General features: G+C 37.1%; 1 pseudogene; it reads right to left on the reverse strand.

Moving 5' to 3' along the window:
* Positions 1–3,479: 3,479 nt before the first annotated feature.
* Positions 3,480–20,776, reverse strand: LOC107761552 (TMV resistance protein N-like; annotated as a pseudogene).
* Positions 20,777–24,253: the final 3,477 nt, after the last annotated feature.

The raw sequence follows: 24,253 nt of genomic DNA on the forward strand, positions 1-24,253 counted from the left end.
TGAGATATGGTTGCTTCAATGAGTATATAAGGAAAAAGGTTGTCATAATTTCTTTTTCTATTATGTTTTTTTTATTTAAGAATAAATGGCATGCAAAAAGTTTAGGGAGTGGAATTGGAAATAACACAAAGTTATGGGCCAGCGTAATCCATTCTTTTTAAATGGGAAAAGTTGCAAATTTTCCTTTATACTATCCAAATTGATCTAATTTTTCATCACCTTTTGGTCCAGTTATACCATTATCGTCACGATTAGCAAATAGTCTCGTATTTGCTTTTATTATTTACAGACCTTCAATATATGAGTTGACTTCACATGTCCAAATTATCGGGGGAAAAGATGTTCAGTTTATCTCTCAATCTTTAATTATGATTTAAATTTACTCTCAGATTGGAGCTCCGTTAAGGATCAACTATTTTTTGGCTAATAGTGTGGTTAATAATACGCCAAAAGTTTGACAGAGAGCAATACTGCTTAAGTTTGAATAATATAGGGAAAATTTTGACTTTTTTTTTCTTTTAATGGGGAAGTATTTTAAATAATAGAACAAATGTAAAGAAAAAAGCTACTTTGCTTGATCAAGTAAAAGTAGAAAGTTGTGCTTTTTAGTGCTTACCATTATAAAATGAGCTTAAGAATATTATTTACTGATTCAACTCGCTGCTTTACTTTTTTCTTGTTGGAAGGGGAACAGTACGATTGGTTATACACTCAAAACTTACTATAATAGTATCATTTGTTTTGAGATTTTTTGGCATTTATAGCGAATGACTGTTATACATGTATAATAACATTTGACGTTTAAAAAAATTATTTTGGCTGTTATAGATAAAAACTTATTCAAAACTCAATTATTTTTTATTTTTTAATGTTACATATAAAAAACAAGAAAATTCTTCAAATTCAAAATCTCAGAAGATATGCCTAATACATTATTAATAAATTCATTAATTAAACGTACAAAGATTTAAACTCTATACTACTAGAAAAATAAATTCTTTCAAGATTGATGGAAGAATTTTATAATAGTAGATGTTTCGTAGATTTATAAATCGGTAAAAATCTACCTGCACTTAATATTTACATTAAACAAATAAATGTGTGATATATGTTTGCATATAAACTTCTGTCACTTAGTCATGAAAAATTGATATAATTTGGTATAAGTACCTAGTGCTGATAAGAATTTACCAAAAAAATCTTCACTGAATAATAAGAAAGGGTCCAAATGGATTTATAATTCTTTTCTATACTGACCAATTAGTTTAATGTCGCGCGAGTTATCATTCCAAATTATTTTTGAGACAAAAGCTACATGTGGTGATCAATTTTGAGTTTTGAGATTTAAATTCCTTTGATGATGCAGGAGAAATCTGTACGTGTAATGTACATCACATAAACTTTTGCCAAGGCCAAAATTTGTACTTAAGTTAAGATGAGAAAGTACCTTGACCATTTTCCTTTATAGTGAAAGTACTTGGAATATTAGGTAATTAGTTCATTTTTGTACATGACATTGAAATTATTTTGGTAAAAAAAAAAATGTACGGTGAGTCAAGGTTGTCCTATATTAGTATAGCAACTTGATTATTTCCTCCATTTTAATTTATGAGAATATATTTTATTTTTAATCTGTTTTAAAAAAAATAACTATTTTCTAATTTTTGAGTTAAACTTCGTTTTTAAAGCTACACAAAAATTATTACCACATGTTCCAAAAATATGGAGCTATCTAAGAAATATTAGAGGAATTAAATAAGAAATCAAAACTAAAGCCCTTGGTTAAGAGGTATTGTTATTTTTTTCCTTATTAATTAAAAATGATCATAATAATATTATTCTACACACACGGTGTATTGAAAAGAGAACTAAATTCTCAATTTGTAATAATTTTTCAATTGAAATTATTGAACAAGTCTTTTTATGTTTGTAGCACGATTCTGCATGGCTACGTCTTAAATAAGGGTCCTAAAAACGGTTATCTTCGCACTTGCTACTTAGCCAAACTAGGACAATATCTCGGGTGAAACTAAAAAATAATCAGATTTACAAGTGGTAATTGAAAAATAGCTACAATTTCAAAAGTAATCGAAATTTTGCCACTTTTCATGTATCCGGAAAATATTCCATATAATACACTAGAGTTCCAGCATAATATGCTGGAAGTTCATACACAGGTGCTCTAATCTCCAGTATATTATGCTGGAACTTTCCGTATGTTGGAGTTACAACATAATATGCTGGAAGTTCATACACAGGTACAACAATATCCAGTATATTATGCTGGAACTTTCCATGTTGTAACAAAATAATGGCTATTTTTCGATGACTTTGTAAACGTTGACTATTTTTAAATTACCAATCTAAAAACTGGCTAGCCCCGCTATTTTCACCAATATCTTGCCAGTGGGGTCTAATCCCTTTTGCATTAGAGGCATTAGAATGGGATATTGCATCTTTCAAAATCTTTGCTTTTAAGCTTAAATACAATGTGCAAATCTCCTTTGTCAGTTCTGGTTCTAAATCTCTATATTGTTTACAACAATAATCCAGTAGAATCTCACTAGTAGGGCCTGGGGAGGGTAGAATATACGCAGACCTTACCCCTACTCCTAAGGGAGGGAGGCTGTTTCCTAGAGACTCTCGGCTAATATTGTTTGAGATAACAAATAAACAATATACTCCTATGATTACCTGTAGTACTTCTATTTTGTTACCTTAAAACTGGAGTTGCTCTAGAATCATCTCTTTGAAGTAGTATATAATATGCCTGCTACATTGACCATTTTCAGTGATTAAATTCCTATTCACAAACTACTTCTACTATGTACATTTGACAATGGATCGATATCAATGGAGACTATGCTTCTTCAGTAGGACTTGGTAGTGACAGAAAGTATTTGAGCTCTACATTCCAAAGGAAGAATAGTTGCTCTGCCACTGGAGGTACGTTTCGTACCTAAAAATAGCACGGCTAGCCAGTTTTCGGCTGCTTATTGTAAAATAGCCAGCGTTTGCAAAGTCATTGAAAAATAGCCACTATTTTGCTGCAATACGAAAAGTTCTAGCATAATATACTGGAGATCGGTGCACCTGTGTATGAACTTCCAGCATATTATACTGGACCGGTATATTATATTGGAACTCCAGTATATTATACTAGAGTATTTTCCGGATTTTGATCAGTGTTTTCGTTCAGATTTATCTTTACACAAAAAGGGGCTAAATTTCGATTACTTTTGAAACTGTGGCTATTTTTGAATAACCACTTGTAAATCTCGCTATTTTTGAATTTCTGCCAAAAATAGTTCCATTTGGTCTGTTTGCTTTGTGATGTGAGGCGATTTATTAATAGTTCCAAGGCTTCTTTCATCCACCACCCGTTTTGGCACAGTTTTCTTGCTTGGCGTACATTCATCTGCAATTGGTTTATGGAAGCTATTTGACAAAGGCGAAGATGCGAATTCATTTCATAATGAAATTTAGAAACAATGAATTATTGCATACCCTACTGATCCATTTTATATGATACAATGACATGCTCTTATAGGCATAAAAATGTCAATTTTAAAACCATAAGGTCTAAAAGGGAACTTTTGGTGCGCGACAGAACTCTTCTATCTTTCTTAAAGACTCCATGTTCGGTCAAACATTGTCATATAAAATGAACCGGATGTAGTAGTATAAAAGAACTGAAGGAGATCATGAGGGAGTACTAAACTCAACTTCACCTCGCGCTCCAGCTTCCTCCACTGTCTCATGTTGTGCTGCATCTTTGACTTTTTCATCATTTTCCCGACCTCCCTGCCACAACAAGAGAGATATCTGAATTTAAAACAGAGCGTCCTCCAATATAGTCCTCAAAGAGAGCATCAAAACGATATATTAAAAAGTTTTTAAACTCATGGATCAGTAGCTACCTTAGGGAATAACACTTTGCCTTCTCTCTGTGGACTTGTGAGAAGAACTTCAAGGCATCTTCATCTAGTACCAGACTGAAATCTTTATCTGTAGAGTATACGTCTGCAGAGAGAGACGATCAAGGAAACAGATACAGTTGAACTACAACCTTAACACCAAATATGTCTTTCCACATGAAAATCAGTACAACAAAGACAAAATCTGAAACTTGGTACTCAGAAGAGCAGAAAACTGGCTTTCAGTAAATGAATTATGATGGAGCACCAAGATATGACGCAAGTAGCAACATGTCACAGAATACTCCACTGGCTGTCACTTCAGCCCCAGCACCCAGAACCACTCACTGCTAAGGTTGTATCTTTCAATTGTGAATGCAGTTATTTTATCTCCACAGCTCGACGGCTCCTTTTCTATTCACAACATCCACGACTCCAACTTATCTGAAGACCTTCATATACATCAATTTTATCAGAAGGAGCACCTGAATCTATTCTTTCTGGGGAAGCATCCGCCCATTCCTCAGTGAAAGGAAATGCTACTCAGGGATCAAAAAAGAAAGCTGGTGCCTTGTCAGAAAGACTTGGTTCGTAGAGTAGAGGCCTTTCACCAAGATATTGGTTGCGAGTGACTTTTTGTCTTACGACACGGTATGGTAAATGATCGAGTGCGCTTTCCTTTCTCCTACTCCTACTGTGGGAAGGGAAGTGCTAAAGGGCAGGCATGCTCGACTGAAAGGAGAGAAAAGCTTCTTCACTTTCAGCATCGGCGCGGACTCCGCGATCTCTAGGTTGTCGAGGTTCCTTTTCTTAGCCTCTTAAGATCCGCTATCTCTATGATTTGATCCTTCGCGTATCGGCCCCATACTTCTCTGATAGTCCTTTCTCGTGACGTAAGAAAGTGGCACAGGCTTGGCCAGCTTTTTCCTAACTTGACGGTCAAGTTCCCTGCTGCCTCCTTAGATACGCCTTGGATGAGCCTAACAACCGTGTACCTAGAATCACTTTTCTTTTCAACCGCCAGATGGTAAACGAAGGTAAAATAGCACAAATACAAGAAAACAAAATATCTAATACATGCTTGTGACCTACTCAACCTTGTGATAAGAAAATATTAAGTCATGCAATGGCTGCAACTGAACTAGATTGAATCACACAAAGATAATTCTTGCGACTTTTTTCCCCCTCTCATCTCATTTTCTCCCTCAAAGATTGGATCAAATCAGTAGTCAATGAGGAAGCACGACACTACATACTATGACTTATCTGGTACTTCTGCTATAAAAATTCTAAATGTAAGAGCAATTTCCATATGCAGGAACTGCGAAGTATTTGAAGGAATGATGGTATGGAGATGTAGAAAATTCCTTTCTTCCATTAGGCTCTCAGTCTCAAATTGATGCTCTACTTGGGGGAATGTATTTTACAAGATATAAAAAATTCCTCGTACGTGAGGCTTCTTGATATAGAAGCATGTATAGATGTACAGATTAAGTTGAAAACTATGCCATTTTTGTCAACTATAGGGGAATGATGCTCAAATATCACACAGCAAAGCCAAACAAGTTTAGATACATGTCCTAATAAAAGACTCCAATTAACCAATCCGAACATCAAATTGGTTAATAACAATTAAGACATTCATCTTTTCCAAAAACCATGATACATCAAAACAAATGATAATTAATTATTAAGGAGAAAGCCTAGTCCGTCATTCTCATTAAAAAGGTGAGTAAAGTGTAAACTACTCCTTCCGAATCAATTTATATGGCACTATTTCCTTTTTATTCTGTCCCAAAAAGAATGTCACATTTCTATGAGTGTATTTTGGCACAAAGGAAAATGTTTTCTTGGAAAATAAATGAGTTTCTTACCTATAGTCCCAAAAAGATGATTCTTGATTTTTCTTTAATATTTGTTCATGAATTTCCCATGCAGAGAAGGAAACCAATCCGTTTGACTAGAAAGTTGTGGAAAAATGAATAATGAAACATCCAGGAAACTTCATTTATGGAATTTTAAAACCATGAAATGGAGATATATTTAAAAGATGCCAAAATTAGAATCCTCATACTGCACAAATCTTTAGATGATTTAATTTGACAATAAATAGAATTAAGCTTCTTTCCAATTTAACAAACATGCAGCTAAATGAAGTAATTTTTTAAGCATGGAATAATTGTTAGCGGAAACGTAAAAGAAAGAACACAAGATTTAACGTGGTTCGGATCAAAATAATCCTACGTCCACCAGAGAACAATTGCCCTTATAATATTAACAAAGGAAGGGGAGATTTCCCAATTACACTTCAGAGAATTTCTCTCTTAACTCTCTACTCACTACAATGTATTGTATTATTTTGGGATGATTTCTACAAGTGAAGGAGTGCATCTATTTATAGAGGTAAAGACCTCCTCTTGATGTCATTGGTGACATCAAACTACCTCCTCTTGATGTCATGGGTGACATCAAAGGAGGAAGCTTCCTCCTGGCATCCACACCAACTCTTTCCACCAACTCTTCCAATTGGCATGCCATTGTTGACTAAACATAAACCAACATTTTCAGCATGCCATTGTTAACTAAACATAAACCAACATTTTCAATCTCCACCTTGGTTTGCGTTTCGAGCGTGTGAACAACTCTGGCCAAAACTTCTAAGCTTACTGGGCAACCCCGTTGTAAGAAACAAGAAGAATCAAACCATTGTTGAACATACCACCTCCACCTAGCAATTGTTCTCTTCGGAGTTGCATCAGTTGATGCACACCCCCGCCAAGTCCTTGCAGTGTGCAAACTTAGCGAGCGGGACTATCTTGGTCAACATGTCTGCAGCATTATCGTCTGTGATAACCTTCACGACCTTGATAGTTCCCTCATCAATAACATCTCGAATAAAATGAAATCTGACATCAATGTGTTTAGTGCGCTCATGAAATCTCTGATTTTTCATTAGATGAATAGCACTCTGACTATCACATCTAAGAGTTGATTCCAGCTGAACCAAACTCAATTCCGCTACTAAACTTTTCAACCAGATAGCTTCCTTTACCGCCTCCGCTGCTGCCATGTATTCTGCTTCTGTCGTAGACAAAGCGACAATCGACTGCAAAGTCGACTTCCAACTGACGGCACTGCCAACGAGGGTAAAGATGTATCCAGTTGTGGACCTTCTTCTGTCAAGATCTCCTGCATAGTCAGAATCCACATAACCGAGAATTGAAATACCTGTGTACCACTTTTTTCGAAAGGTAAGACCAACACCAGAAGCTCCTTTGAGATATCTCAATATCCACTTGACAACTTCCCAATGCCTCTTTCCTGGGTTAGACATGTATCTACTTACCACACTTACAGATTGAGCAATATCTGGACGTGTGCATACCATAGCATACATAATACTACCAACTGCACTGGCATAAGGAATCTTTGACATATGCTCCACCTCATCCTCGGACTGAGGCATTTGTGACTCTGAAAGTTTAAAATGAGGAGCTAATGGTGTACTTACAGGCTTGCACGTTTGCATATTGAATCTTTCGAGAACCCTTTCAATATACCTCTTCTGAGAAAGATGTACAACATCGTCTTCTCTTGAAATCTCCATACCAAGGATTTTCTTTGCAGCTCCTAAATCCTTCATGTCAAATTCCTTACTCAATAGTTTCTTCAAAGCATTTATCTCTGTAATGTTGTTAGCAGCAATAAGCATATCATCAACATACAACAGTAAATAAATCATTGAGTTACCAGACATCTTCTTGTGATACACACAACTATCAAATGCACTCCTTGAGAATTCATGTGTAGTCATGAATGCATCAAACCTCTTGTACCACTGTCTAGGGGATTGCTTCAAACCATACAAAGACTTCTTTAGTTGGCATACGTGATCTTCTTTTCCCTCAGCTAGGAAACCTTCAGGTTGATCCATATAGATTGTCTCTTCTAGATCACCGTGTAAGAAAGCAGTTTTGACATCAAGCTGTTGAAGCTCCAAGTCAAATTGTGCAACCAATGCTAGTAGCACGCGAATTGAGCTATGCTTCACGACCGGAGAGAAAATCTCATTGTAGTCAATTCCCTCCTTTTGGCTGAAACCTTTTGCAACCAATCTCGCCTTGAACCTAGCATCTTCCACTTCAGGAATTCCCTCTTTCTTTCGGTAGACCCACTTGCATCCAACTGTCCTCTTCCCCTTTTGTCTTTTCACTAAGACCCATGTCTGATTCTTGTGAAGAGACTCCATCTCTTCAGTCATGGCTAACCGCCATTGTGCGGCATCCTTGCAAGAAGTTGCTTCAATATACGAGGAGGGCTCCAGATCTTTAATCTCTTCTTGTGCAGCTACGAACGCATATGCAATCAAGTTTGCTTGATTTATAAGGCGTTCCGGTTCTCGTGTCTGCCTCTTCTCCCTCCCCTTCGCAATTGTGTATGGTTCATTGACAGCAAGTTCTTCAACGCCTACATCTTCTGACTCATCTTTAACCTGAGTCTCTTGATCCTTTTCCTTGGCAAGCTCCACCGGAAGCTCCACCTGCTCGTTGTTCTTGTTTCCTGAAAACTCCACGGAAACTTTACGGGGATCAAGTATAGAGGATTCATCGAAGGTGACATCTCTACTAACTATAAATTTGAGTAAAGACAAACACCAAAGTTTGTACCCTTTTACTCCATCCACATACCCTACGAATATGGCCTTCTTAGCCCTTGGTTCAAGCTTTCCTTCATTAACGTGATAATAAGCTGGACACCCAAATACTCGTAAGTATGAATAGTTAGAGGGTTCACCTGACCATACCTCATTCGGAGTCTTAAAGTCAATTGCCGATGCTGGAGATCGATTGACAATATGAGCAGCAGTGTGAACTGCTTCAGCCCAAAATACTTTGGACATTTTGGCTTGTAGGAGCATACAACGAGCCTTTTCAAGAAGAGTTCTGTTCATTCTCTCGGCAACTCCATTCTGCTGTGGGGTATGCCTGACAGTCCTATGTCTTGAGATCCCATGAACCTTGCAGAATTCATTAAACTCTTCATTGCAAAACTCCAAGCCATTGTCTGTGCGAAGATACTTGATTTTCCGCTCCATTTGATTTTCAACCAAAATCTTCCACTCTTTAAATGCTTCAAAAGCATCACTTTTTGCCTTCAAAAAATACACCCAAACCTTTCGTGAGAAATCATCAATAAAAATGAGAAGATACCTCTTTCCGCCCTTCGATGGAAGTTTAGAAGGACCCCATAAATCTGAATGGATGTAGTCTAGCACTCCTCTTGTCTTGTGTTTGCCAGTGCTGAAGCTGACCTTCTTCTGCTTCCCTAGAACGCAGTGCTCACAGAAGTCAAGCGTGTTGATCTTCTCACCTTCCAAAAGTTTACGATTGCTCAACATCTCCAGTCCACGTGCGCTCATATGACCCAGTCTCATGTGCCATAGTCTTGCCTTGTCATCATTAGATAACTGCACTGTAGATGCATTTGCAAAGCCAACAATGGTGCTTCCGGCCAATGTGTAAAGGCCGTTCTCCAGCTTGCCTTTCAGCATGACTAAAGAACCTTTAGTCACCTTCATAGTTCCTGCTTCGCTCATGTACCTGTAGCCTTGTTCATCCAGAGTACCCAAGGAGATCAAATTCTTCTTCAGATCAGGAACATGACGGACTTGTGTAATAGTCCTCACGATTCCGTCATGGCAGCGAACCCGAACTGAGCCAATGCCAACTATTGCACAAGTTGCATTATTGCCCATTACTACGGTTCCTCCACTTTTCTCGTAGCTGCTAAACCAGTCTTTTCGGAACGTCATATGCAGAGTACAAGCAGAGTCTAACACCCATTTGTTTTCATAACTACTATTATTATTACACGATGTTGTTAGTACATAATCATTATCAAAATTATGTACCTGTTCAACTGTAGATACACTCGCCTTTTCCTTGGACTTTGACATTGGGCAATCTCGTTCAAAGTGCCCCTTCTTGCCACAACCCCAACACTCTGTATTCTTCTTGTTCACACGAGACTTTGATCTGTGCTTTGATTTGGTCTTTCCCTGTTGGCTAGTCCGGCCTCTTACAAAGAGGCCACTTGCCTGGTCATCTCTATCTCCTTCAATGTGCCTCCGCACATCACTAGAGTTAAGTGCCTGCCGCACTTGCTCAAGCCTGATAGGCTCCTTGCTATACATCATTGAATTCTCAATATCACGATATCCTGAAGTCAATGAAAATAGCAAAGCACATGCAAGCGTCTCCTCCTCCCTTTTAATTCCTGCAATCTGTAAGTCCATGACAAGTTTATTAAACGCATCTAAATGATCTTGTAACGAAGTACCTGACCCCATCTTAAATGTGTGAAGACGCCGTTGTAACAACATTCTTGTTGTCACTGATCGGTCTTGGTATAGCCCTTCTAGCTTTTCCCACAACTGTTTGGCCGTCTCTTCGGTCCCCGTACTCACTTCACAAAGCACGTTAGGTGCAAGGGATAGTTGGATTGCACTCAATGCATCCCCTTCAATCTTCTCCTTGTCGGGAGCTGATATATCCGTAGGATACTTTCCGTCAATAGCATGGATTGAACCTTCCCTCCGCAGTAACGCCATCATCTGGATCTTCTAGATATTGAAGTTGTTGCGTCCATTGAATCTATCAATTTCAAACTTCATGGAACTCATATTTGCTTGTTCTTTCTCCTTGGATCGTTAAAGAATCCTGTCGCTCTGATACCAATTGTTAGCGGAAACGTAAAAGAAAGAACACAAGATTTAACGTGGTTCGGATCAAAATAATCCTACGTCCACCAGAGAACAATTGCCCTTTTAATATTAACAAAGGAAGGGGAGAATTCTCAATTACACTTAAGAGAATTTCTCTCTTAACTCTCTACTCACTACAATGTATTGTATTATTTTGGGATGATTTCTACAAGTGAAGGAGTGCATCTATTTATAGAGGTAAAGACCTCCTCTTGATGTCATTGGTGACATCAAACTACCTCCTCTTGATGTCATGGGTGACATCAAAGGAGGAAGCTTCCTCCTAGCATCCACACCAACTCTTTCCACCAACTCTTCCAATTGGCATGCCATTGTTGACTAAACATAAACCAACATTTTCAGCATGCCATTGTTAACTAAACATAAACCAACATTTTCAATCTCCACCTTGGTTTGCGTTTCGAGCATGTGAATTAGATCTTGAAAGACCATATGTCGCAAAATTGAAAATGCAGCATAAACCATATGTTAGTATTAATTTCATGACCTTGAAGATATATAGCGCAACCTTAATTAGATCAAACATGTAGCATGGTGCAGAGAAATCAAATGAAAAAGCTGACAATGAGAATGGTTAATCATGGAAAATTATACTTGTTGGAATCCTTTAACTCACCATGGTTAATCATGGGTCAAAACAAGCGGAGACAAGATGGAGAATCAATTGAAAAAACTCATTGTTGATATGTACATCACCCATTGATGAGCTCCTGTAATAGGGGAAAGAAAACGAAAAAGGAAAAAGTAAGAAAGAATGAAAAATAAAAAGTTTATTGGTTTGAAAGAAGACAGTAGCTAATAGAAGGAGAGAATTACATAAAAAGCGAGAACACAATTTCACCGCCAACTAGGAAAAATTTCTGGGAATGAACGATTGAGCCTCAAAATTTCTGAAGAGACTGGCGGCTCTACTTGTTGCTGCAAATTCTCAAAGACAGAGCTGCCCTGAATATTAGAATGTGACCTTTGTTTCTTACCAGAGGAGCAACTGGCTTCATTGTCATATCTGCTCCTCCTTATCCCAGTGCAACGTTCTGCTGACTCATCATTATTTTCCCTCATTTGTAACAAGGCCTCGATCTCAAGTTCATCTTTATACAACAAACGAAATCCAAACTCCTTCATTGCTCCAGAAAACCATAGCCTAATAATCCCATAGTCATTTGGTGTTTTGCCATTTGCCTTAGATGCATCCCATAAACTAGCAAAAGGTACCAAGAAAAAATGAATAGTAGATTCTCCATCCCATTTTTTTTTAAAAGGATGAATAGTAGATTCCTCATCACATTCTAAATGGTAGAAAAAACCTAGTTCCAAGGTCATCGCCAACATCCCATCATTACAAAAGGGAATCAAGTGAGCTGTGGTGTCAATTAAGCAGCCAGAGTAACATACAGCAAATCCCAAGAAGTTATCGCGTACATACCAATTTTCAAGCAAATTGACTGATACACTACTAACCATTCCCTGAAGGCGGAACCAACTTGGGAATCCTCTTCCCTTTATGCAAAATGGTAAACACTCTTTGTGACAAGGAATCTGAAATAGAGATGTCATTCTGATACAAGGTAAGTTGAAACGAATTATAGAACGAATTAAGATCCCTTATCACGCTGCCTAGCATGTGAATCTCTAACTCCAATTTCATGCTTCCGCGGATATCAGGAAAATATTCTAAACTAGAGCATTTTTTTAGCTGCAGACATTTAAGGGAATCGATCCACAGAGTTGGAACCCTCTTAAGGCGTTCACAATCAGTCAAAGTCAATTCAGCGAGCTTTTCAAAAACTCCTATGGAATGAGGAACCTCTTCAAGATTCATACAATATAATGGATTCAAAGTTTCCAAATTTGGCATTCCCATGAAATCTGGCAACTCTTTAAGCCTATAACAATATGATAAGTCCAAGGATCGAAGAGCACCGAGTTGAGCCATGCTTTGAGGCAAATGCTCAAAATAGTTTCCCCTGAGATACAACTCTTTCAAAGAATATAAGCAGCCAATGTCTTCTGGAAGTCCTCCATCTATTAGATTGCAGTAATTGAGATTCAAAAATTCCAATGACCGTAACCCTTCAGCCACGGGAGGGAACACAAAGTAAACTGCAACTTGACCATTATCTGATTTTCCTTTTGCAAAAGCCAAGGAGTTAAGTTTGTTCAAACGGACGATGGAAGTGGGAGGCCGTGATATTAGGGTACTGCTAGCATCAAGATTCTCCAAGTTTTCTAAATCTCCTATCTCTTCGGGCAAGCTTTCAAGTCTGTAACAAAATGACACATCTAGACTAACCAAATTTTTCAACCTACAGATGCTGCTTGGAAGAGTTGCAAGGTCTGTTAAGAAGCTCAAGTCTAGATTGGTAATATGAGTTTGGTACTGAATAGATGATAGGTTTTTCATTTCTGGAAATTTCTGTAAACTGGAGCAACCATGCAGTTCCAGATGTTCAAGAGATTCCACGTTAACACATGGAAACCTCTTAAGGCCATCACACCAAATCAAATTTAACTCGACAAGTTTTCTGCAACATCCCAGGGAGTAGTGAAGCTCTTCAAAATTACTGCAAAGACTCAAATCCAAATACTCCAAATTTGGCATTCCCGTGAAATCTGGTGTTTGCATTAGGCTTACACAGCAACTGAGACTTAGCTTTCTTAGAGACGGCAAATGCTGTTCAGAAAAGGTTTGAATGAGTTTATTGAGCTTTTTAGTTAAAATAGTGATGAGAAGATTTGGAAAACAAGGACATAAAGATGCCAGAGCAATACTCTGAGAACAACCCAAAATAAAATAAAATGCATTAATTTGAGTTTATGGAATTAAGGCACAACCCGGTGCACGAAGCATCCCGCATTCACGCAGGGTCCGGGGAAGGGCCGCACCCCAAGGGGTGTGATGTATGCAGGCTACCCTGATACAAGCATCAATGGCCGATTCCACGGTTCGAACCTGTGACTTATAGGTCACACACAGACAACTTTACCAAGTGCTACAGTTTATGAAATTAATAAGCTTTTTTTCATTTAAAGACGTGCATCATAATTCTAGGACAAACATAAAACGGGTGAAAGCAATAATATTTGCTCATTAATAAAGGATAAAGATAGTTAGAGAGAAAAATGAAAGTAAAGTAGAATTCAGCTATTATACCGTTATTTCCGTCCATAAATAACGCAGTGAACTGGACTGGAGTTCAAGATGAACGAGCTTTTTGGGTTCAAATGTAGATGGCAATGACTCCCAAGGATAGCAAAACCAGACAAACCAACGCAAGTTGTTGGGCAAATACTCCATGGAGCCATTATGGCAAATGGAGTCAGCCCAGATATTCTGTGACCCATCACGTATATATAATATCCTAAGCCTTTTCATATTTTTCATGCCCTCTCTGGTAAAAGATAGTCCTTTTAAATAAAGAAACCAAATTGCTTCCATTGCCTTTGTCCCCTGGTAAAAAGATCATTAGCTTACAAAGTATAGCTTCAAATGTCAGTAATAATATATTTCTGAAAACTTCTTTATAGTCAAGTAAAGTTTTTCATGCAATGATAGAAAAATTAATTGAAAAAATACCAATAAATTGTAGCAGTTTTTTAACATAAAAAAATATTCAATGGTAACAAGAATCCCTATTGTAACGACCCGACCTGTCGTTTTAAGAATTAGCGTCTCGTTCAACGGCTTAAAACCTCGAGAAGCTTCATAATATGCATTATGACCCGCATGTGTGGTAGAACTTGATTTTTGGAAGATTCAGAATTTAAATGAAAGAATAAGTCTCATTTTGGAAGCTTAAATGAAAAGAGTAGACCGGAGTTTGACTTTTGAGCAAACGACTCCGGAATAGAATTTTGATAACTCCAATAGCTTCATACGGCAATTCCGGACTTGGGCATATGCTCGGATTTGGATTTGGAAATCCGTAGGACAATTTAACACATTTTGGCAAAAGTTGGAAAAATAGAAGATTTTTGGAAAGTTTGACTGGGGAGTTGACTTTTTGATATCGGGATCGAAATTCGATTCTGGAAATTTGAACACCTCTGTTATGTCATTTATGACTTGTATGTAAAATTTGAGGTCAATCGGAATTGATTTGATAGGTACCGGCATCGAATGTGGAATTTGAAATTTGTTAGTTTTGAATAAGCTTGAATTGGGGTCCGATTCATGTTTTAGTGTCGTTCAATGTAATTTGAGGCATCGGCTAAGTTTGTGTCATGTTAATGGGACTTGTTAGTATACTTCATTGGGATCCCACGGGGCTCAGATGAATTTGGAAGAATTTTTTTGGAAGAGTTCGGTGCTTTGAGCATAAGCACGTAGTGATCCAAAGGACCATTTTTAGTTCTAGAGATCGAAACTTGATTTCGAGACTTCCAAAATTTTAATAATGAATTATAAGAGTGATCTGGAAAGTTTGGTCTAATTTCATCAAGTCGCGATTGGGTTTTTGACACGAAACATGAGTTAATTGTTTAACGAGCGAAACGGGTATTGCACTGAGCAAATGAGCTCCAAATTATGTTTCGATAGAAGGAATAGGTTCGTATTATTATTTGTGACTCATAGGAACAAGAATCGTCGAATTCCGAATTCGTATGATGGAGTTAGAGCATTTTTAGTGAAATAAAAAACTGCTGCAATTTTCTGGGCACTTGCTGGTATTTTCGCAGATGCGATGAACAGTACCGCATCTGCGGTGAACAGCGATCCCGCATCTGCGGTGAACAGTAAACCACACCTATGGTGAACAGTACCGTAGAAGCGAAAATGCTGGACAGTGTATAAATCGAGCTGTCCGAGTTTTCTTCTCATTTTTGGAGCTATGCTCGGATTGAAGCGATTTCCACCATATGGATTGGGGAAAGTGTTCTATATCCAAAAGTGATTATTTTTAATGATTCCATGGTTATTTTCATCAAAAATTAGTGAATCAAATGGAAGAAATTGGAGAAAAATTGTAAACCTTTCAAAAATGAAAATTTTAGATTTGGAGGTCGATTCGTTATCGGAATTTGATAAAATTGGTATGGTTGAATTTGTATTGGAATGGACGTTCATATTTCATGACTTTTGCCGGATTCTAATACGTGGGCCCCGCGGGCGATTTTTGAGTTAATTTCGAATTTTATTGGAAAAATTAATATTTTCATATGGGATCGATTTCTATAATTTTGTTGACTGTATCGAATTATTTTTGGCTAGATTCAAGCCATTCAAAGTTGGATAATCGAGGAAAAGGCCTACTAGTGAACTAAATTGGTTGCAAAGCGAGGTAAGTGTTTGATCTAACCTTAGCTTGAGGGATTAGGAGTTGTGTCATAATTGTTATGTGTTATTTGTCGAGTACGACGTATAGGCATGGTGACGAGTATCTAAACGTTGGTGTCAAGCATGCCCGTGAGTCTTATACTTTGATTAATGTGACTCATATTTGACTTAACTGAAGAGTTTTGCCTTTCCTATTGTTATGTTACATTTTCATAACTATTTGACTCGTGTTGATTTCCTTATTATTGACTTGTATATTGTGGGATCGTTGCTACGTGTTAGTTTTCCCGTTATTGAACTGTTTATTTTATGCCCGTATTCGTTTCTATGGTTATTCCCTTGAGCTGGTTCTACCATTTTCTTGTGATTTACAGCCCCTGAGTTGATTTACTTGTCTTACCTTGTATTATTGTCATTTGTTGTTGTTATATGTATTGCGGTGATGTTCGATCCTTCTGTTGTGATGTAACTGTTGATTCTGTTCGTTGCGTTGTTTGTTTACTTTGGGACTACGAGACGATATCCCGGGAGATCCCCCTGCACTCTTATATTGATGATACCAAGAGATCCTCGGGATACCAAGAGATCCCCAGCACATATATTGAGGATACAAAGAGATCCCCGACACATATATTGAGGATACCAAGAGATCCTCGGGATACCAAGAGATCCCCAGCTCATATATTGAGGATACCAAGAGATCCTCGAGATACCAAGAGATCCCTAGCTCATATACGGAGGATACTGAGAGATCCCCGAGTATTTACATTTGGGACTACAGGACGGTATCCTGTGAGATCCCCGGTTGTTATCTATGCATTGAGTTGTACTCCTTTCGTGATTATTTTGTCTCCGTTGTAATTGTTGTTATCAGTTCAAGTGTTTTAATGGTTTAGATTCCTTTACGACGGTGATCCTTTGTGTGGGAATTCATAGGGGTGACAATACCTCGCCCTATTGTTTTATATATATTCAATACTTTAAATTTCAACAATTGTTACATTTTTAACTCAATTGATTTTCAACTTAATTTTCCTTAAACCGTTTGAGGTTGTACTTTACTTAAAAGGGAATTTCTTCTATGTTTTGATTTATTGATTTCTCGTATTAAAGATAATAATAATTCATTCGATATTGTACTTTAATTTAAAAGGGTATTTTCTTTATCAAATGATTTCTAAAAATAACTTCATCTGTTCTTGTTAACTTCATATTTGGGTTGGCAGATGTACTCTACTTTATGTTAAGTGAATGAGGCTCCTTGAGAATTCTTAATTGTATTGGGTTATGAAACCTATTAACTGAGTAATATGAGGATATTGTTGCGCAAAATGAGACAGAAATATGTGGGCACGAGGTGTCGTGAAATTATGAAAGTGGGTTAAGCCCTATATTATTTATGATTATGAAATGAGGCATCACAAGGTGACTTTTACTCGATAGGAAATATATTCGAAATATATTTATTGAAAAGCATATTATCTTAGAGATTATTACTTGAAGGATTTATAGGCGAAAGATTTATATTTGAAGGACTTGATTAAATTGATTGCACTTGTAATTATTATTTGTTGGGAAACATTTATTTTGTTCTTGTTGCCTGCTATTTATATTACTGGTTGATCATTGTTGCCACCATTGTTATATGCTTCCTATTATTTTGTACGCTATATTGCACATGTTTATTTGGTAGCCTGGTCCTAGCCTCGTCACTACTTCGCCGAGGTTAGGCTAGGCAGTTACCAACACATGGGGTCGGTTGTGTTGATACTACACTTCTGTACATTTTTGTGTACAGATCCAGGTATTTGATCGATAGTAGCTGTTCGTTGCAGTGGAGACTCGAGGTAAACCTGTTGCAGCCTTCGCGGTCCTCGGAGTCACCTTCAATTTGTACTTATTTTCATATGTTCCTTTTGTTCGGAACTGTGATGTATTTATTTTATATAACTACTCTTAGAAAAGCTTATGACTTGTACTACCGGTTTTGGGGATGGTAAATTGTTTAGAGAAATTCCATTTTAACTTAATAAATATCAATGTTATTTCAGTTAATATTAGGCTTACCTAGTTTAGAGACTAAGTGCCATCACAACTCCTTTGGAGAGATTTTTGGGTCGTGACACCTATTGAGTTATTATATATGTATAAAATGTCATACAAATTTCAAGTTAATCAGAAGAATGATGGATTAAACAGATTAAGTGGCTACTAGACTAATTCATGGCTTAATAACATCAGTATAACGGATTAGGCAACGCTAAGTGCCTTTTTGACGGCAATTAATGTTACTTTTTCTTCTCTTACTAAAACAAACAATTAAAATGACTTTTGTGCAAGAATATGAAGCAAGAAGAACATCTAATTGAAACTGACTGACCCTTTATGACTTTGGGATATGAAAAATAGAAATTGAATATTACTGCAGTGTTTAGCCTACTTACCGTATTGTTGATCATCACTTCTTCGAAATCTTCAGCGAGCCATAGTCTGCTACGTTCTCCCGGATCCTTTTGTATGTTCACTACATGTTTACCCATATCTTGTATTAAGTCATGCATTTCAATCGTATCTTTTTCGGAGATGAACACAAGAGATTTGTCAATTAGGACACGCAATCCGATATCAGCTCCAAATTCACAGCTCTCAAGAATCTGTATGATCTCATTCTTTTCTCTCCCTCGTAAGAAGCATGCTATATCTAAAAATATCGCCTGTTCCACGGGCTCTAATCCATCATAACTAATTTTGAGCTTGTCAACAATTTCTGAATTAGAGTGTTTTTTCATTTGCAGTATAGCACTTCTCCACTCAGTTATATTTCTCTTATGAAAGAGAGAACCCCACACTTTCAGCGCTAAAGGAAGGCCTTTAGCATGACTTACTACCTCCAGCGTTAGCTTCTCAAAGAACTCATCTGGAACATCTTCCTTAAAAGCGTATCGATTGAACAATTGAATAGCTTCATGGTCAGCTAGTGTAGTCATTTCATATAATGCGTCCTTCTTCCCAATCAAATGCTTGTCTCTTGTTGTTGCAATAATTCTACTGCCATTGCCGAACCAACCAAGATCCCCTGCTAGGTACTCCAAATGGTCTCTGTGATCTATGTCATCAAGCACAACTAAAACCTTCTTAGAACGAAGTCTACGAGCCATCAGCTGCTTTCCGTCCTCCTTATTATTCACGTAATTAGCGTTTTCCCTTGACAGTTCTGAGAGAAGGATATTTTGCAAAGAATGCATTCCACATTTGTTTTCTTTAACATTCGCAAGGAAACAAGTACCTTCAAATTGATATGAGAGAGTATCAAAAATAGCCCTTGCTATTGTCGTTTTACCAACTCCTCCCATGCCCCAGATCCCCACAATCCGAACATCATTGATTTCTATCTGTAGTAGGGATTTTACTTCCTCTAAATGTGGATTTATTCCCACAATATCTTGCAAGTAAGACAAAGAAAACTTGCATAACTTGGAAATTTGGTTAACGATTTGCTGAACACAATCTGATTCAATCCTACAAAAAATAAGAACATTGTTGATATATACAGGTAAGAAAGTCAATAACAAGAAGTTTTCACACTGTATAGTGCATAATAATGATAAAAAGGACACATAAATCAAACTCTTGAAGAACCAATCAAAATAGTATCTATGTAACAATATAATTGAGTAATTAAACTGATAAGCTACGTCTTCTTACTTATAGAAGCATATATAATCAACCATCAATCTTCTTTTAGAAAATATGAAAAATTTATTTAAGGATTCTGTTTAACTCATTTTTGAGGTATAGAATATGTATAGCTAGTCTTCATAGAAGCATCCAAATTTGAATGCAAAGTATTATCTCTGTTCCAGCTATGAAGCATCCGATTTTGAATGCAAAGTATTCCCTCTGTTCCAGCTAATGTGTTTTTAACTCACCTGGCACGAATATCACAACCTTTGAGATTTGCCGCTTCAGTTAAAGCACTCCTCCATCTTTGTACCTTCTGCATTCCCTCAACATCATCCTTAAACTTTGATTCATGTTTGGAAAATGCTTCTGCAAAACTCTCCCTTTGGTTCCGAACATGTGATGGATCCACATCATAGAAGACCGGTATGACAGTTTGTCCAAATTGAGTCTTGCATTCCATAATCTTCACTAGTTCATCCAAGCACCACCTCGATGTAGCATAATTCTTTGAGAAAATGATGACGGCAACTTGAGACTCTTCGATAGCTTTACAAAGTTCTTCTGAGATGGATGCGCCATGCTCTAGCCTTTTGTCGTCTTGAAAGGTAAATATTCCCCCATTTCTCAAGCCTTCATATAAGTGCCCTGTAAACGTTTTGCGAGTATCTTCACCTCTAAAACTTAGGAAAACATCGTACTTCCATCGAGGACAGTGCTGTGAATTACTCGCGAAAGAAGAAGAAGATGCCATGGATTCAGTTAATTGGTTGATATGAAAACAAAAAGAACTCTGGATAAAGTGTGGTCGTGGTAAGAGATCAGCTGATGATATTTCAGGAAAAAATTATATACAGGAGAGAAGCATAAGCAATTACACTTCATATATGAAAGATTCTAAAGCTATGGGCTGTACTCCAGTTGAATAAAATTATTGTTATTGGATCTAGTCAACTCATATATATAATACTATACATATATATAGTATTATATGTGGTACAATTTTTTATTGAATATAAATAGTAGTAGGAAATTTCTGTGAAGCTTCTTAATCTCTTACTCCAGTTGATTAGAACTATTGTTTATTGGGTTTTCTTTGAACTGTATGTAATAGAATGTATTAGGAAACCAAAAGTCCACTATAAGATGTACACAACACACACCCCCCTCCCCACACACACACCCCTCCCTGCACCAAAAGTCCACTGTAAGATGTACACAATGGGCAGCTAAAAGTACAAGCCGATGAAGAAACAAAGAAAATAATATGGCCAGTTGAATAGAATTATTGCTCCAAAGTCCAAATACTATGTCTACTTAATTCTATGGAAAATGGCAATAGAAGAATCAACTAATTAAGCAAAAATACCTTGTAATTCTCTTCCGAAAGAAAATTGTATATCCCTACCACTGTTGGAGCAAAGTTGTTATACCCAGATTCGCAGTCTTCCTCTAACTCTTCCAATTTCCCTCCTCTTCTCCCCGTTTCTCAACTTCTTTTTTCCTTTACTTTTTTTGGGCTGTGCGTTGTGTGTGTGGTGGTGGGTGGGTGGGTGGGGGTTTTCAAATTTACAATTCTAATTTTGAATCTAACCTCTTGAATCATTTTAGTTAACTCACTTATTCTTCTTCGTGATACATTATTTTCAAAATAATTGGCATTTATATGATTTCTTAATTGAAAAAAAATATTAAAATAGTACAATGGTTAATAAACAAAGTAGTAAATTGAAGAATCAAATTTAGATAGCTTCTCTAAATTTCAAAAGTATTTATAACATCCTTTAATGAATTCGTTCTATCAAAATCAAAGGTACGAAGATTTTGAAAGTATTAGTGATAGAAGTTGAAGTTCTTTGGAAATTTTTCATTATCGAATTTAACTTTGCTTTAATCAAATATCTACGCATTGTACACTCCTTAAGTTAGTTGACCGAGCTCTATATTAACTAGACAAGTATAAAATATATTCAAATATATATGTACATACATGATGAGTAGCTGCGTATACATAACAAATAGACCCACATAATTCTGCGGTGTGTATATGGTTGAAAATTTATAAAAAATTTAAACCAATTTCAAAACCACTATCACAAGAAGAGAAGTGAGTGCAATGCCAATTAAAAATATTCCATGAATAATTTGTATAGTTTAGTACCTTTAACATTCACATTAATAGTATTTTCTAGAAATAGTGGATTAAAAAGAAAAACAAGTGATCTAAATAAAAGGGATTTGGGGGATTTCAGGTTATCTAACTGTATTGGGAAAAAACTGAATTTATATATTGAAGATGACGTGTCATGACACGTGGACTGGTCAAATGGTCAATGCGTGGTAATCAGTCAGGAGGCACGGGCGACAACAGATGCGGGAGAGAAGATACTTAAAGGCACGAGCTATTACTCAAATGAAATGAGACTCGTACTTGTTCGAGTCATTTAAAGCTCGAAGATCAGAAGGAATTGAAGAAATGAATCTGATAACGTAAAAGAGTCCAAATTCAGCATTAAATGCCAAATACGTTAGAGAATTTGTATTTAATAGGAATGATTGAGTAACGTTTCTTTTAATATCATTTATTGCTCATAATTGTCTCATTAAGACAAAGGCATTACACTTTCTTCTAGAATCAACTATAAAAGGAGAAGGTCTCAATATTTGTAGACACACGAAAAAATTACTAAGATTATACTGAAATATATACTTATCTATTGCTTTATTGTTATTCTCAAAGTCTCTCATTTTTTGATTATCAGTAACCCGATTTTTCTCTTAATTTCTAGCTTTAACCAAATATTTAATTTTTTGGTTAAACAAATTGGTTTCGTTACCGGAAATCTGATAATCTATTCTTTTTAAGTTACATTCTACCTGTTGTTATCATCATGTCAAACAACAACAACATCAACAACAACAAACAGTGGTAACATCTTGGGAAACCCAGAATCAAATCCAGCAAAATCAAGGAGATTTACAAAACATTAATGTGGTTCCTTCCCCCCAAGATTCGCCACGACAATCTCGGGAAGTTTCTCCTGCTCCTGAATCTCGTGCTGATGAACAGGAACACTCTGAACATTTTGAAGGGGCAGATGAAGCTTTGCAAAAAGTAATTGACGCACGGGTTAACAAAGCTCTTCAAGCTCTAGTTAGTCGATTACCTGTTGCACCACCCACACCCACACCTAATAACAATACATTGGAGAATCCTTGTTCTGGGCTTGTTAATTCTGGAAATTGAGGTACCCCCAGTGAACCACAGGAAGGAGAACCAGGTGTAAGCACGTAATTTTTGCCCTATGAAAAATTACTCCCAAAAATTCAAAATAAAACGATTTTCCTTGGTGTGCAATTTTGAGAATTTTTGTGACATTTTGATAATTATTTGTATTTGTCTGTGCATGTTTATTTGTTAAATTAATAAAAAAAAATACAAAAATATGTCGCATTTTGCATGTAGGATTTAATTCTACAATTGTTAGTAATTAAGTTTGTTTTACAAAAATTAAAAATTACAAAAATAGGCATCTTTTGCATTTTTAGCATTTAATGTCCAAATGTACAATTTTATGCTTAATTATTACTTAATTGTGCGTTAATTGTTATTGGGAGTTAATTTGCGCTTTTATAACTTAATAATAATTTAAGGATTTTTAGAATTTAGTTTTAGAAAAATAAAAGAAGAAAAGAGAGCAAAAATATAAAGAAAATCGGAATTGGGCCTCTTCTTCAATTTTGAACCTAGGCCCAAAACACCTCTACCCAACCTTCCCTACGACCCGGTCCATTTCAAACCGGGTCGACCCAGTCCATAACCCAACCCAACTCCCCATCTTCATTTTTCATTTTTCATTTTTTTTACCAAAACAACAAAAAATCAAACCCTAAAACCTAAAACTAATCCCATCCGACCCCTCTCTCTCTCTCTTCTTCTCCCCAAACGACCCCCAACCTCAAGTAGCCATGGCTGCCCCCCTCACACCCCAGCCTCCATGTCAAGCCATAAAAACGAACCTTACTGCTGCGTCGTCTTCACGTCGTTCGTCACCACCATGACCGCATTTCTCGTCGTTGTCTCCTCCATGGAGAGCTCAAGCTCGTCCATGGATGCTTCACCATCTCCAGTAGCTCCCCCCGCCTCCAACGAGCCAGCCTGCTCCGGCGACACAGCCGGACGACCACCAGTCTTTCGTCGACGTCCAGCTCCACAGTCGACGACCAGCAGCTCCAACGATCCTCCATCTCCATCCACCAACAACCCAGCCCCATCGTTCATGGCTGAACGTCCACCATGACAGCCCAGCAGCCCACGACAACCCAAGCCATGGCTACCCCATCACAGTCATCGTTCACCCCCAGTCCCGTCTCGTCGTCGTAGCCCGTCGTTTGTTCGATCTATTGGTCTGCGGAGTGTTAAAGGCTATTAAGGTCCGTCTCATATCCCTTTCTCATTTTTAGGATCTATATGCAAGTGAGATAAGAGCCGCTAAAATCTGTTTAAATGTTATGGTTTAAGGAATTCGAATTTCTTCTTAGTTGAATCTGGGTTGTAAAAATTAGATTTTTGTTTAATCGAATTTGAGTTTG

The sequence above is a fragment of the Nicotiana tabacum genome, chromosome 13 (genome assembly GCF_000715075.1).
Source record: "Nicotiana tabacum cultivar K326 chromosome 13, ASM71507v2, whole genome shotgun sequence".
NCBI lineage: Eukaryota > Viridiplantae > Streptophyta > Magnoliopsida > Solanales > Solanaceae > Nicotiana > Nicotiana tabacum.